Raw genomic sequence first — 14,295 nt, forward strand, 5'->3', positions numbered from 1 at the left:
TGCCTCAAAGCCTGTGACCCCAATCTCAGTCACCAAAAGATGGGAAACACATCATCCATTCTGATTCTCAGGTGTGAGTCGTCATTATCACGTTAATATTTCACTCGCCCTGGACGGGGTGAAAATAATAAAAAGAAATAATAATAGCTGTCATTTGAAGTGCTTTCAAAAATGTATCTTTTCAATACCAATATCTGTGTGATCCACCTCAGTATACTGTATAAACATTACAAAAACAAACCATAAATATTTCTACGTGTGTGCAGTGATCTAAAAAAACAAACTTTCACATAGCAACTCTAAGACACGGGATATTTTTATCCGGCATGGATTAGCCTAGCAGCTAGCAGACTTGTCCTTACTCATTGCTCCTCTTACTTGGTTTAAGTCACAGCATCTCCCAATATGTTTAACAACACCTTGGTTGAATTTCAGCCAGCATAAAAGTTATTTTCAGCCTAACATTGTTGACAATAGAGTAGGGATGCCCCCCCCCCCCTGTTTTAAACGGGAATCGGTTCTAAATGAGTAAAAACCATGAGTATTGATAAGGCCAGGAGTTAAAGGTTCTGCTATCGGTACTTTAGAAAATTACGGAGTGAGATCTCTGCGGAAAAATAAAAAATGTCTCTGTGCCTGTCTTTGCAGGAGGGGCGTCGTCGTGCTTTACTCTGACACACACACACCGACTCCGGCTCAGTGCAGCGTGAGACACACATCATGGCAGAGAGAACAGAAAGATTGAAAGTGTGGTTGGACTTTACTCGAATAGATGCTGATAACTCGTTGTATCAAATGCAATAAAACCCTCACAAGTTAGGGAGGTAATACCAACAATTTATTTATACATTTGGCAAACAAGCAGAACATGAATATGCAGAAATGCACAGTTTTCGACTGTTTGGGGATCTCCCATCTTCCATCCTCATCCACGGCGGGTAACCTAAGCGATGCCATATGGAGTTTGCTAATAAGAACAAGCTAATACATGAAAGCTAATCACTTAGCTAATTGTTTGGCTGCGAATGTATTTTAAAAAATGTGGAACTTCCTGTATTGCTGCTCAAGAAAGACTGTTTACATTCAAGGATATTAAAGCAATGTTGATTATTTTCTTAATCAATTGTATTTTTTCTCAAAAAATATAATCACAAGGAACCGATTGGATTATAGATAAAGAACAGAACATTTCTAGACTTCCGACCACTCAAAGCGCTTTGACACCACATGTCATCATTCGCCCATTCACACCCATTCATACGCTGAATGGAATATGCTGAAGGGGCTACCAAGGTCGTTCATAACCTTTCATACACAGCTTGCAGGAGCAATTTAGGGTTAATAGTCTTGCCCAAGGACACATCAACATGGACTAGTGGAGCCGGGGTTCGAACCACCTATCCTCTGATTGACGAACAACCATGCTCTACCACTGAGCCCCCCTAGAGGTAGAAACAGTACTGTGCATGTGCTAAAGGAAATGATTAAACCTTAAATTAATTTTCTTCCAATATATTTGTAAGGAAAACTTTGTATCGTCTCATATTCCAGGTGTTCCTCACCTTTTTATCAGACCATTAACATTTTCAATTTACCTTTTATAGTTTTTAGGAAATTGTAGTTTTTGTATGACTTGTATGATTCCATTAGTGAGTCAAAAATGAGTCACATTTAATTTCATAGGGACTTGATCAACTGTGACTGTCAGGTGAAAGCCTCAGGGTTTTACTGAAAATGTTGCTTGTGGACCAGAAGCCTCCATCAGATAGACAATCCTGCAGGCAACCATACCAAACATTGTTTCTGGATCACTGCCGATTGGGCTTCGAGTGCAGCTCCACCACCCCTTTGCATCGTGCTTCTTTATCAATACTTTCCCCCAGCTTGGATTCTGCTGTTTGTACCAGGAGTAGAGAGGGCATTTTAAACATTTCCATAATCGAGAATATACATTATATTATTATCGGAGTACTGGAGGGATCTTCAGAGATCAAATAGTTTCCAGTGATTATCGGATAGTATTTTAGCTTGAAATGCCAAAATATTCAATATAATCTAATGAAAAAGGACATTTGACACAGGACTCAGATTGAATAAAGACATAGCTGACTGAATTAACAGAGAAAACAGTTTGACTAAAATCTAATGACTTTTCTGCAACTTAAATGTTTTGAGTTATTATTGAGTAAAACATCGCTCTTAATCCGGCTGGCTGCCACTTTCATCTCTCAGGACTTTTTATATGTTATAGCGAACTACATGAGTGATAAACATTTGATTTTCTGTTGCAATTTGTGCGAGGTACACCACTTTTTTTCTCACAAAATGCCTGTACTATACAGTGACCTTTTATGTTGTCAGATAAATTGACATTTTGTTGCGATGAATCAGAAGTGGCTGTCGAATGGCGGCATTGACACGGCAAATGCAAATGACACGTGAAGACAGGGATGTCTTCATGTAAGTGACATGTACAGATATTATCCCCCTTCTACAAAGGACAAAAATACCCTGAAGGGAGCACATGTGGGATGCATGCAGAAGAAGGGAAAAATCATGGCCATCATTGATATTGGTAATGGCGTGAAAGTGATGGTATTTGAGAATTGCTCAGGCGTCAGGCCATTCACCTCTAATGTCGGAGATGATTACACACTAAATGGAGTAACGGAGTGCTGCTGCTAATCATGGTTAAAGAGTCCGCCCATTTTATCACCTTGGACTGGATGTCACGTGGACTTGATGACCCTGGCACCTTTAAATCAAGGTCAACAACTATGGTGATGGCCTGATATCATCTACCACTCTCAAGGACATTTGGCTTTCAGTCACTTTTAGCCTTTCACCAGTAATTTGAGTGTAGCGGTGCTCTGGATGCCAGCAGTGTTATTAATAGAGAAACTCAGTAATTGAGTATGAGATCACCAGACATATAGAATGAACAGAGGGATGTTGGTCATTTTCCTGATCAATGATAATTACTCTTATCTAGAAAATGTACAAAATAAAATAAAATCATGAAAATTGCCATTAACAGCCTAAAGCCCAATAATGTTTAGTTTACTGCCACATCAGACAAAGCGAAGCAACACATCCTCCCAATCGAGCCGCTGGAACCATCACATGTTTTCGTTATGATTGAAAAACAATTAGGGCTGCAACTAAATAATTTTTTTCATTATTGATGATTCATTTTGTCACAATTTCCTACAGCCCAATATGACATTTACAATTGATTCGTTTTTTTCTCACCAACAGTCCAGAACCCAAAAATATTTACTATACTCTTTTGCAAAACAAAAAAAGCAACAAACTATGTAAGGAGCTGGATTTATGAAAAAAAGCATGTACTCAAATAATCAATCGATTTTCCAAATAGTTGACTTTTGCAGATTAATTCTTCATCGTTTGACTAATAAATTAATTGACTAACTGTTGCAACTGTACGAACAATTAGACCCAGTAAATTACCAAAATAGTTTGTCAATTTCAGTCCACTTGTCACAGGAAGTTTTACTTAACCTGTAGAAAGTTACTTAACGTTCTCTGTGGTTCTGTAGGAGCTTTCTGAAGTCTGAGCAAATGACTTGACGACGTCATCAGTTGTATGGTTTTAACGAAAGGCTCCCGACGGACTCTGAATTAGACCAGACACTTCGTGATGTTGTTTTGCCCTTTTTGTTTTCTGTGACATTTCGTGGAAGTGATGTGATGGAGGCCGGTGGGGTTTTTTTTTATGTGCAATGCAATGCTTAGTCGCTGGAGTGCCCATTGTTCATTTTCTGTCAATTGACTAATTATTTCAGCTCTGAAGGATCCTGCTACGCTGACTATTCAAACATCATGAGAGTCAACATAAGGCTGCTCAAGAAAATTAGTTTATTTTTAGATTGTGTCAGTTGTGAATATGTGGTTTGTACTTTCCACTTTTTTTAATCTAGATGAACATCTGTAGCAGACTTGCTTGGGATTAAATAGTATGTTGTTGTATTACTGTATATTGTACACAGATATGGTTGAATTTGAACTCATACTGGAATAGCCTTGTCCCTGAAGTAATGTGAACATTATGAGAATATTTTTGACTGCTTTTATTGCCCTGCTTCATTCGAAGTCTTTGTTTTTCCACAGAGCCAAATGTTGGGAAAAAAAAGAGAGAGTCTGCTGAGCCTCAGTTCTCTTCAGAGCAGGCAGTGTAAGTGGGGCACTGAGAAATGTGGATTGAGAAATCATGTGTCTCTTCTCCTGTGATGAGGTTCAGTGAAAGCAGGAAATAGGGGTTGCCGGTCAGCCTGACTTCTTCCCTCGCAGTAACCCCAATTCACAATATTGTTACGGCTCAGGTCAGACTGAGCAGAAACACAATGTGAAGGAAGAGAGGTGCGGACGACCTGACAAAGAGCATGTAAAAGAGCCAGACTGCGACAGAGATGGAGAGTCAAATTGAGAAGTTATATATCGGTGAGTGTGTGTGCCGTTCAAGTCATCCAATGACTCGATGGTGGCAAAGAATGACCGAAGAGTGTAGTGATGCAGACCCTGCTCTTTTAACTGGTTTTGATGTTGTTCTGTGGACCAGAAACCTCGAAGAACAAGAGACCGTCTCTCGTTGTCACAGTGAATATATACCACCTACTTCCAGCCTGCCTGCTGTGCTTGTTTCTCCTTACGCCTTGTCCTCGTGCAGTTTCCAATAGCAACCAGCCGAACTAAAAGAGATCTTTCCGTCGGCAGATTATTATGAAAGATATCCTTTCTCCGTTCTACGGCATCTACCTCTGTAGATCATTGTGGAAGATGCTGCACATTTGTACTCTCGAGATCTCTAAGTTTCTTAGCGAGGAAAGCGCTCTGAGGGAGGAACGGGGGAGGAGGGGGGGAGGAGGGGGGGGGGGGGGGGGGGGGGGGGGGGGGGAGTGCAGGTTGTTGCACATGTCTGTTGCCATGGGGATTCTGGCGCAGTGACTATGCAGTAAATGCGGCTGCGGGAATGGAGGATTTGTTTTCGCAAGGGAGGCTCCGGCAAAAACAAAAAAAAAACTTGTGCATGAGCTGGAGCCTCAGCCACCAATTATGTGGAGGGGGCATTCATTTTAGAAAGAGAGTTAGTGAGGCTTTACTTGGACCGGAAGCAAGGTGTTGCCTCAGAGACCTTTGATGTTTCCATGCTACCTCACCGTCCAGATTGAATTAAGGATCGGCCACCACGCGAATGGCTGGAGAAAAAATCCATTTCAATAAAGGGAAGACAATGGAGAGCTAATGGAGGCTTCATAATTGCATGTTCCCAAGATAAACGTGTTAATCAAATACAAAGCCTGCATAGAAAACAGTAATTTACTGTTCGAGAAGAGGAGGCTGCTTGGAATATTGCAGATATAATCAGCAGCATGGATGAATTCATTTGAATTAATAATAAATAAACTGTTAATATGCATATTATATAAATATAACAGATAGAAGAAAATTAAGAAAATGTCCAACTCTGAAATGGAATACAATCCATTTATTGCCATCATTAATATTATTAGGCTTGATTCCAAACTGCCCTTTTGCTCCCATTATACAACATGTAAATGAGAAGCTGCCTGCTGTGGATAAGCATGCAGGGAAGGTAAGAAAAGGACAATTCTGAGTATAATGTCACTGTAAGGGATGGCTCTCAGTGGTGTTATCAAATTAGTTTGTGATTGTGTGTTGGGGTATAAATAATGGGAAAGAGATGGGATCAACTGCCATGTGTTGTCAGTCTAGACTGTATAAGATATGACGTCACCCACAGGTTTCTAAAGAGGTGTTGTGAAGCTCAAACGGAGAGGGGGGGGGGGGGGGGGGGGGGGCTCAGGCCATTACCAATTTGGCAGAGACGTAACAGTAAAACTTTAAGCCTAATTTAAACTGCTGCCCCCCCCCCACCCCCCCGCAGTGCAGTTGTCATGAACAATATTAGCTTTAGAGCCCAAAATAGTGTTTAGTACCAGGCTGTAAACATGTATAATTCTGCTCTACAGTTGGACATTTTAACATGAGGGTCTATGATGAGTGACTCACTTTTGGAGCCAGCCTCAAGTGGCCATCTGCTGAACTGCAGTTCTTGGCACTTCCTGTTTGGCTTCATTTTTCAGTACCGGATGTTGCCGCTTGAGTGTGATGAGTACTACCTAGCAGTGTTTCCTTTCACATAATTCATTCCAAACATGAGAAACACATGCACATGTAATACATTTGTATGTCATGGTCGAGAAAAGACTTTCAAGGAGAATAATACAGCATGGAACTCCCCCCCCCCCCATTTTAACATCTTATCTCCTCCTGTTTAGTATTGTCTGATGTTACATCATGGCACAGCAGTCACTTCCTATTGTGAATGTGGTCTGATTAGCATGAATAATGAATGGGCCACTGTTTCAACACTTTGTTGTTGTAAGTGAGAGCACCCTCAAATACTTTACTTCCAAGTCAGGCTAAAAAAACGTAATGTTGATACAAAGATTGCAGTAATCCAACTTTTCAGAACTGATCATTAATACCTGATGATATGTGACTAAATTGCTGTGCATTTATATGCGCCCTACGACAGCATGTAATTTAAGTCTCTGTACTTCTTCCTCTTCTACATAAATTCGTCTGTATCCAGAAGAGGTAAAGTTCATATTCCAAAGCAATCCCCGAAGGATCTCATGAGGATGTAAGCAAAGAAATAGCATTTACCATTTGAATGACACTGTTATCTGAAGCATATTATTGTTAACCATGACTGCAAAATCCAATTTTTGTGCACTAACACCTGACTCTCTGACACACCTGGCATCTCTTGTCATAATGAGAAGATAAAAGCCTCATGTAATTGTCAGGAGTACCTGAGGTTTAGACACACTGTGTCTGCAGCAGACCCACAGACCTCATGCATGTTACATTCTAACCTTAAAAAAACAAACCGTTTTCTACAGCATAGACAAACACGTGACTTTCAACCTGGATGACATTCTCTCATGAGCTCTTAAGATGGCACAAGCTATTAGGTTCACCTTTTCCGATATGACAGACGTCAGTAAAGACGGATTTAGTCTGCCCATTTCCTTTGAGTACCCTTGCAGACCACGAGAGTGGATAATAGGTCTGTAAACATTGTGTGCCATGTCTGCAGTGCATTTACAGTGCTGTATAGACAGCAGGGGAGCTTAACAGTTAGGGAGCAACATTGCTAAATGCTTTAAAGGATTCAGAAAGAAAAGAAAAAAATAGAATCAATATGTGGGCATTTATACATTTTACAAGTTAAGCTTTTTGATTTGAGAGGCAACACAGGAGACGCCGAATGTGTCGGTAATGAAGCCAATTAAAACTTTTCATCAAAGACTCAATAGAGGCTTTGATACTGAGACAGATGATTTAGATATTGTCAATAGACTAAATTACAGTGCTTCTGTTGCTGACCTAAAAAGACCATGCAATTTAGTTTTCCTGTCAATTGGAACATTTAGAACGTAACAAACAATAAACATATGTCATCCCTATGGAGGTGTTCCTTTGGGAGGCCAAGGCTAATTGCCTTCAGAGTTTTACCTCTGTGGGACAGATGTGATAGACTTGGGAATTTGAGTTTTTCCCCCAGACAAAGCAAATGTGTCCGTGAAACCCAGAGTTTGTAATTGGTTATAAATAATGTACCCTGTGTGGTGCCCCAACACATCATTTCCAATCAAAAAGGCATAATGAGTTGTGTCATCAGGACACGGCTTGCGTTTCAGCTTTAACTTAAGCAATTTCCTGCACCCTTTTGTGGCTTTCATTAACATTCATTAAAATCTCCGGATAAATCATGATGAGAAATATCTAGCCCTCCCACCCTGCTGTAACACTGAGAAACATATGTTCGAATACAGGTGTTGAGATCGCGCTCAAGATGAAATAGAATATGCACTCAAAGCCGCTACAGCTGTGGCTGGAATATCAAATGCAAGCACACAAAGGGTCATTATGAATAATTTATATTTACATTTACATCAGTAGCAAAATGACAAAAGTGGCAAATGTGATGAGTACTTTTCTACACAGAAAAACAATATGTTGCAGCAAAACAGCGGCAGATTTTTTCTGCATTAATGTATGGACACATAAAAGTGTACAACACAGGATCTGTAGCCCGCACTGAGATGGCTGACTTTATTACTGCTTTCAACCTTAACAAAGGCAGCGCAGACCAGATCCACTGCTGTGGTTCATACCTTTCACAGTAAAAGCCCAGATGTGTACACTGTGGGAAATATTCTCTGGTGAGAATTTAGCATTTTCGTCCTGTTTATTCGTCACCCCTTTGGTGTGTGAAGGCCTTTACTCTCATTGTGTGTGTAGCTACATTTCACAGATCCTTTAAATGTACTGTGTACTGTCACTAATTGTTACTCTTGTATTTGACATTTTTTTCTGTTCTGGTGCACTATAACCTGCAAATAATTTGTGTCTTCTTTTAGGACAGAGGGCATTTTAGTTTCACTCTTGGCCAATTAGTGGAGGAGGATGACACAGCAAGGACAATGCCAACATGGTTCACAATGGGACTTTTATTTTAATATTATCGTGATCAGAAGTGAAATATTTTTTGGGTTGTTTATTCTAGTTTTTGCTAGTGTAGTTGAACATTTACCATCATCATAATCGCCACAAGAAAAGTGCACTCAGTAGAGTGCAGATCTCCACCAGGTGTGTCTCCCTCTCCCCTCCCAAACAAAGAAGAGTTGAATCTCACACAATTGTCCCTCCCAACTTCCTTACAGTAAAGATGTCGGCAAAGATAAAAAAAAAACATAAATTTATTAATCTTGTATATTGCTTAACTTTAGTGGATCACAGCACATAATCTCATAATCTGCTACAGTTTAAAATGAGACCAATCTTTTCTATCAGTTTTTGAGCAAATTCAAAGGCCAAACGTTGCCCTGCATCAGACTTCACTGTAATAAGTTCAGAATACTCATAACTTTTGTGGAAACTGATTACATCAAAATATTTAAGTCAACTAACCTAATTTTGTCAGAAAAACTTTTAAGAAAAACTTTTAAAAACTAGAATTTATTCAAACTTAAAAGTTTACATTTTCACTTTTAATAACGTGCACTGGACTTAAAAATATTGTTTAACATGTTTTTAGTTCCTCCATACTTAATCATTTCGATGCAGTAGTAGTTAATTTAATAAAAATATAGTAACTCAAAAAATATACTTGTGCATAACTCATAGATTAGTGAAATGTTATTTAAGTTCAGAATACTCAATTAAAAAAGAAAAACACACACAACTTCAGCAGTACAATTTAGGTTTAAGTTTACTCAGTCTTATCCAAACATGTCTGAACATTTAACAGCAATATATTTTTAAAGAAACCTGTATTAGCTCAGGGGTGTCATGTGGAGAGCCAAGTGTACCACCAGAGGTTTTTACTCCAAACAAAGTCTCGAGTGATTTCATTGATTAGTTCCTCCTCTTGCTGAAAGTGTGTTTAACATTGAAATCACCTGGTGAAGTGTCTGGTTGGGAGGAAAACCTGCACAGGCACAGCCTGATTGGACACCTCTGCTTTAGCTGCAAATGGAAACTGTAAACATAAAACATCTCAATCACTTCCTGATTTTGGTTGTGGTGAATGTGGGTGGCTGTGTGAATATCTCTGTGCGAGTATGTATGTGGCTGTATATGAGTGTGCATGTGTGAATATCTAAGAAATCAATAAAAAGACATCAAGTCTAACCCATTTTAAGACACATCTCATATTATATCAGAATTTCGATCATTAAGTTGTTATACAAACTAATACAAATGCAAACATGAGCAACTGAGGCAGATTTGGTGGAAAAGACAATCTACCCAATGTAAACTCACTGTTTCATTAAAATGCTTTCAACAACATACTGTGAAGTTATGATACTGGGCACCACAAGCTGGAAGGACAAGCAAAAATTACAATTCAAACAAGCGCAGGCCCTTCACTCCTGCTGCCCCCCTGCCCCCAGCCATGGCTTGATGCATGATGGGAGAATGCAAGTAGTGGGAAAATGGGGTTTTCTCATTTGGCCAGAGGGTGACGCCAAAGAAAGGTTAGCGAGGTCACCCAACCAAGTTAATCTTTAACTCACCTGATGATTCATTAATCTTTAGGATGTCACGCAGCACCTCTGATATCTTGTCGTGGTGTGTGTCGGTCAAGCTCAGCGTAGAACGGGTTCCGTAGGTTGACGTTTGTGATACGGTGGAACTCAGCACAGATCTACAAAACCACAAATACACACAAGTGTATGAAGACCAATAATGGATTTGCAACTGAAAATGTTTTTCTGATGTAACATGTTTTCTGTTAAACAAAAACTCAAGGTTTATCCTCAAGGTGGTGGCACTTGAATCATCTGGTTAAAATGTAACCATTGTTCACAAACAGATGGTGATTAAAGAAAGGTGAAGAAAAGGTAAAGGTAAAGAAAGGTGAGACATACAGTATGGTCAAAATAGAGAGCGGAGACTGAGAAAGATGTGTGAAGAGGGGCAGAAAACAGAAAGATTGACAGTTCAATTGTTTTGCCTCTGTATCGATCCGAAAGACTGACCAGTACTAGGTCAGAAGTTCTTCGCTAATGGGTTTTCCTGAACGATCTCCTGGCCACGAAGGGCAATGGTCGTCTGTGTAAACTTTTCTATCAACAGTAGGTTTCTCTCACTCTTTTCAACTTCATTCACAATCTGTAGACTCATTTCTTCCAGACTGATCTGATTTGTTCTTCTGGGAAAGTTTGGAAGGTAGTTCACTTCAGCTCGTCTGCCTTTGTGGGGATGCTCTTTGTCTCCTTCTGCCTGCGTTGACCGATACATCCACACATCCAGATCTACCCAGCATGGTACGATAATTCCCCATTTTAAACTTGAGGCTTATCTTCCATCCGTACCATCCACTCACACTATCAGACTCCTTAAGACATGGATGAGCTGTAACGAGAGCTTCGCCTGCCATACCCACGTCCCTGTCACTTCGGTAAGGTTTGAAGTGGTGCATCACAGCAGCCATATTTTCCAAGATGTTGTACTTTTGGGCCTTGGATAATTTCAGTGTCTTTTCAGATATCTCAAATGCACTGTTCACCTCTTCAAGCAATGTTCCACATTAAAAGGAAAAGTAGGCACAGGGAAAATGTCAGGCGACTTTCAATGTGCCCTTCTCTGGTAACGCTTGAATATCAACTAGGCAGCTGAGTTGTCCACCAAAGTCAGGATCCTCATACTGCAGAGTAAACTCAAAGTCCAGTCTTGGCTTGACTTTCTTTGCAGTATGTTGATTAGCTCTTCCACTGACTCTGGCCACTCAGTCAGAGTTACCTACATGGCAACATGTGTAGCAATGTAAACACGCAGCAGGAATTTCTGAGGTGCTGCCATGATCTGATGGACAAATCCATGAAAGAAGGATTGAAATGGAAAAAACAGGCAGATTTTGTTAAATGGTTTAAATGCATACCAAAATGCAACAGTAGTCGTAGTATCAAGACCTTAAAATGGAAGGATATCAGCCTTATTCTTTACCCTCGCATTCAAATCTGTTTTAAAATGAACTACTCTGTTTTTGTAGACGTCAATCTACTTTCAGTATAGCAGTATGAATAGTTTGGACGTCAACAGCAGGTTTCTTTTAACATTGTATGCAGAGAGTGGGGAGCTGTCATTGAGCTCTGATATGCTGTGGAGGCTCATATTCCCTGAGGAAAGTTCATATGATTTCAGGTGTTCGAAGTAGCATGATTTGTGTTCTTGGCAAAGAAATGTGACATCGTTGTTAACAAGGAGGATTTGTTCAATTTTGCTAAACTGAGGCAGTCCCCACTCCTGCTCCACAGATACAAACATCCCAGCATCATAATTAGTGCCATCAATAATGATCTTTGATGTGCTTTAAATCATGTCGCTGTCTGTTTTTTGTTTGATGTGTTCCTTTGTGCCCTCAGGAAGCACTGAAACAACCACAGAAGAGACATTTATTGTCTGCTGATGTGGTTTAAAGAATGATGGTGCACTGAGGTAGTGTGCCACCATGTGCTGATGCCTAGTTACTAGTATTTATAACACTTACTTAAAGTTGTGTGTGTCATGTACGACATGCTTGAAAGAGCAGTGTTTGCCCTTAAATCAATCATCAATGGTAGTAGTCTCAACAATGTGCTATTTCCGTGGCCATTGCCACCAACGGTCCACTGTCCAGCAAAGTTCTTTGAGACAGGCTTTGCTTTGTCAACTTTGTCTGTGTGTTAGTATGGAAATTACACAATTTTTCTGTTACCTGCAAGGGTAAAATATTCGAGCCAAATCATCTCCTGAATAAACATGGCCAACTCCACACGTACGATGCCCTCATATAGATCATGCAGGACATCAAGTGGGAAATCAGTGGTTGTATGAAAATACTGGAAACTCTCTCAAGATCCAGTCCCCTTTGAAACCAAACTGACGTTGATTATCTCCTTGCATAACATCATGGTCATGACTGGCTTTTGTCTTAAATTTGCCATCTCCAACATCATGAGACTAAATTTGGTCTTGTGTAGCGTTGCAGAAACTACAAATATATCCTGCTCTGAAAGACTGCATGAAGCCTGCTAGTTCATGGGCTGCAGGATTATCAGACACAGCACATACAACAGTGCCCCGAATTGACCCAATGAGTACACCATCTTGTTCAAGAGTGCAACGGTCTTGTAACAAAGGAACAAGTGCTCTTTGATGGCCAGACTTCTGAAGATCAGATACCTTACATAGCGCTTGCTGAATGGCGTGCAGCGCTGATCAGTATTTACCTGGTAGATCAGCAACAACCCAGTATACTGAACACAGTTTATGGAGTTTCCGTGAAGTGCCGAGTGGATTTGCAATTGCAAAAGACAAGAAATCATTCTCTTGGAAATATGAGCCATTTTGATGGCCTTTTTGTGAGATCGAAACAACTGTTTGTCCGGGTTCTAACTCATACCGCACTAGCATTACCGAAAGGGTCATTTTTCCTTGTTTAGTTGAAGACAACTCCTCACCTTTAGCTGTAGCACTGACAAAAATATTTGTGTCCATAACAGCATTCGCTAAATCATTCAGGATAGCTTCAGAGGTGAGGTCTCTGTAGTATATATCTTATAGTATCATTAGATAAAAGGTTGAGACAAGGAAAATATGATGATGATCAACTATTTCATGAGATGCCATGTCGGAAACATGAAAAATAGTTTGCTTCTTCAGATACAAGGAGGACAAATTATGGTGAAACTGGGATCTTAACTAGGGTCTCACGCCAATTGTCAGCCTTAGGAAAAGCAAATGTGTCTGTATGCTGACACTGAGCCGGATCCTCGACATCAAATTCAGCAGTGCTTATGACTGAGGCACTATCATTTTCTGTTGACACAAATCTCTGAACTACCTGCATGTGTTCCACTTTTGTGTGCATTGTATGATGATTAGACATTTGTGCGGTAGCTACAGTTCATGTTACATTCTCATGGTTTTTTAAATGTCCCCTTGAATGAAAAAACAGTGTTGCCCTTGAGAAGGGCAGTTTAAAGTCAGGGACAGGTAAAACATGCACGACCTGCTTGTGCACCTTCACTTGCACCAGTTCCACACGTGTCTTTGTGAAACTGTGATACGTGAATTTGCAATGCATTAAATTAATGAAATGTACAAATACAAGAATCATAGAGACATGGCAAAGGACTAACTCTTGATTAATGGCTATGCTTCCAACTGTAGTGCCTAAATATCAGTGTCAGGAGACAGCACACAACTCGCACTTCCACTCCATTAAATCATTTGAACCCACAGAACCATAATGATGCACAAAACAATAACTGTTTCCACTGCTTTTTAATAGCTTTACGAAGACGTCTTCTTAGCCAACCTGGAAAATTCCATAACCAGATGTGAACATAATGCAGATAGATGAAAGGGGGCAATATATCCCACTGGCCAAATCCAAAGAATGGGGACACAGCCAAACGATTCTGTCAACACACTTCAATTTTGGAAACACAGAAACCATTTAATTTGAATTTACTGAGTTGATAACTTGAAATCCACAAATATTAGCCCAACATTTAATGTATTTGTAAAGCTACTTAAAAAAAAAGGAGGAAAGAAAATTTGTTACGGTTTAATACAAGTTTGCAGATTTCATTAGCTAACTTAAAGAACATTATCACACCACCAACGTTATGCTGCCTTTCACTTCAAGCCAAGATCTGGAGCATTTTATTCTCCCAGAAAGCCATTAAC

This window comes from Pholis gunnellus, assembly GCF_910591455.1.
Source record: "Pholis gunnellus genome assembly, chromosome: 10".
NCBI classification, from domain to species: Eukaryota; Metazoa; Chordata; class Actinopteri; order Perciformes; family Pholidae; genus Pholis; species Pholis gunnellus.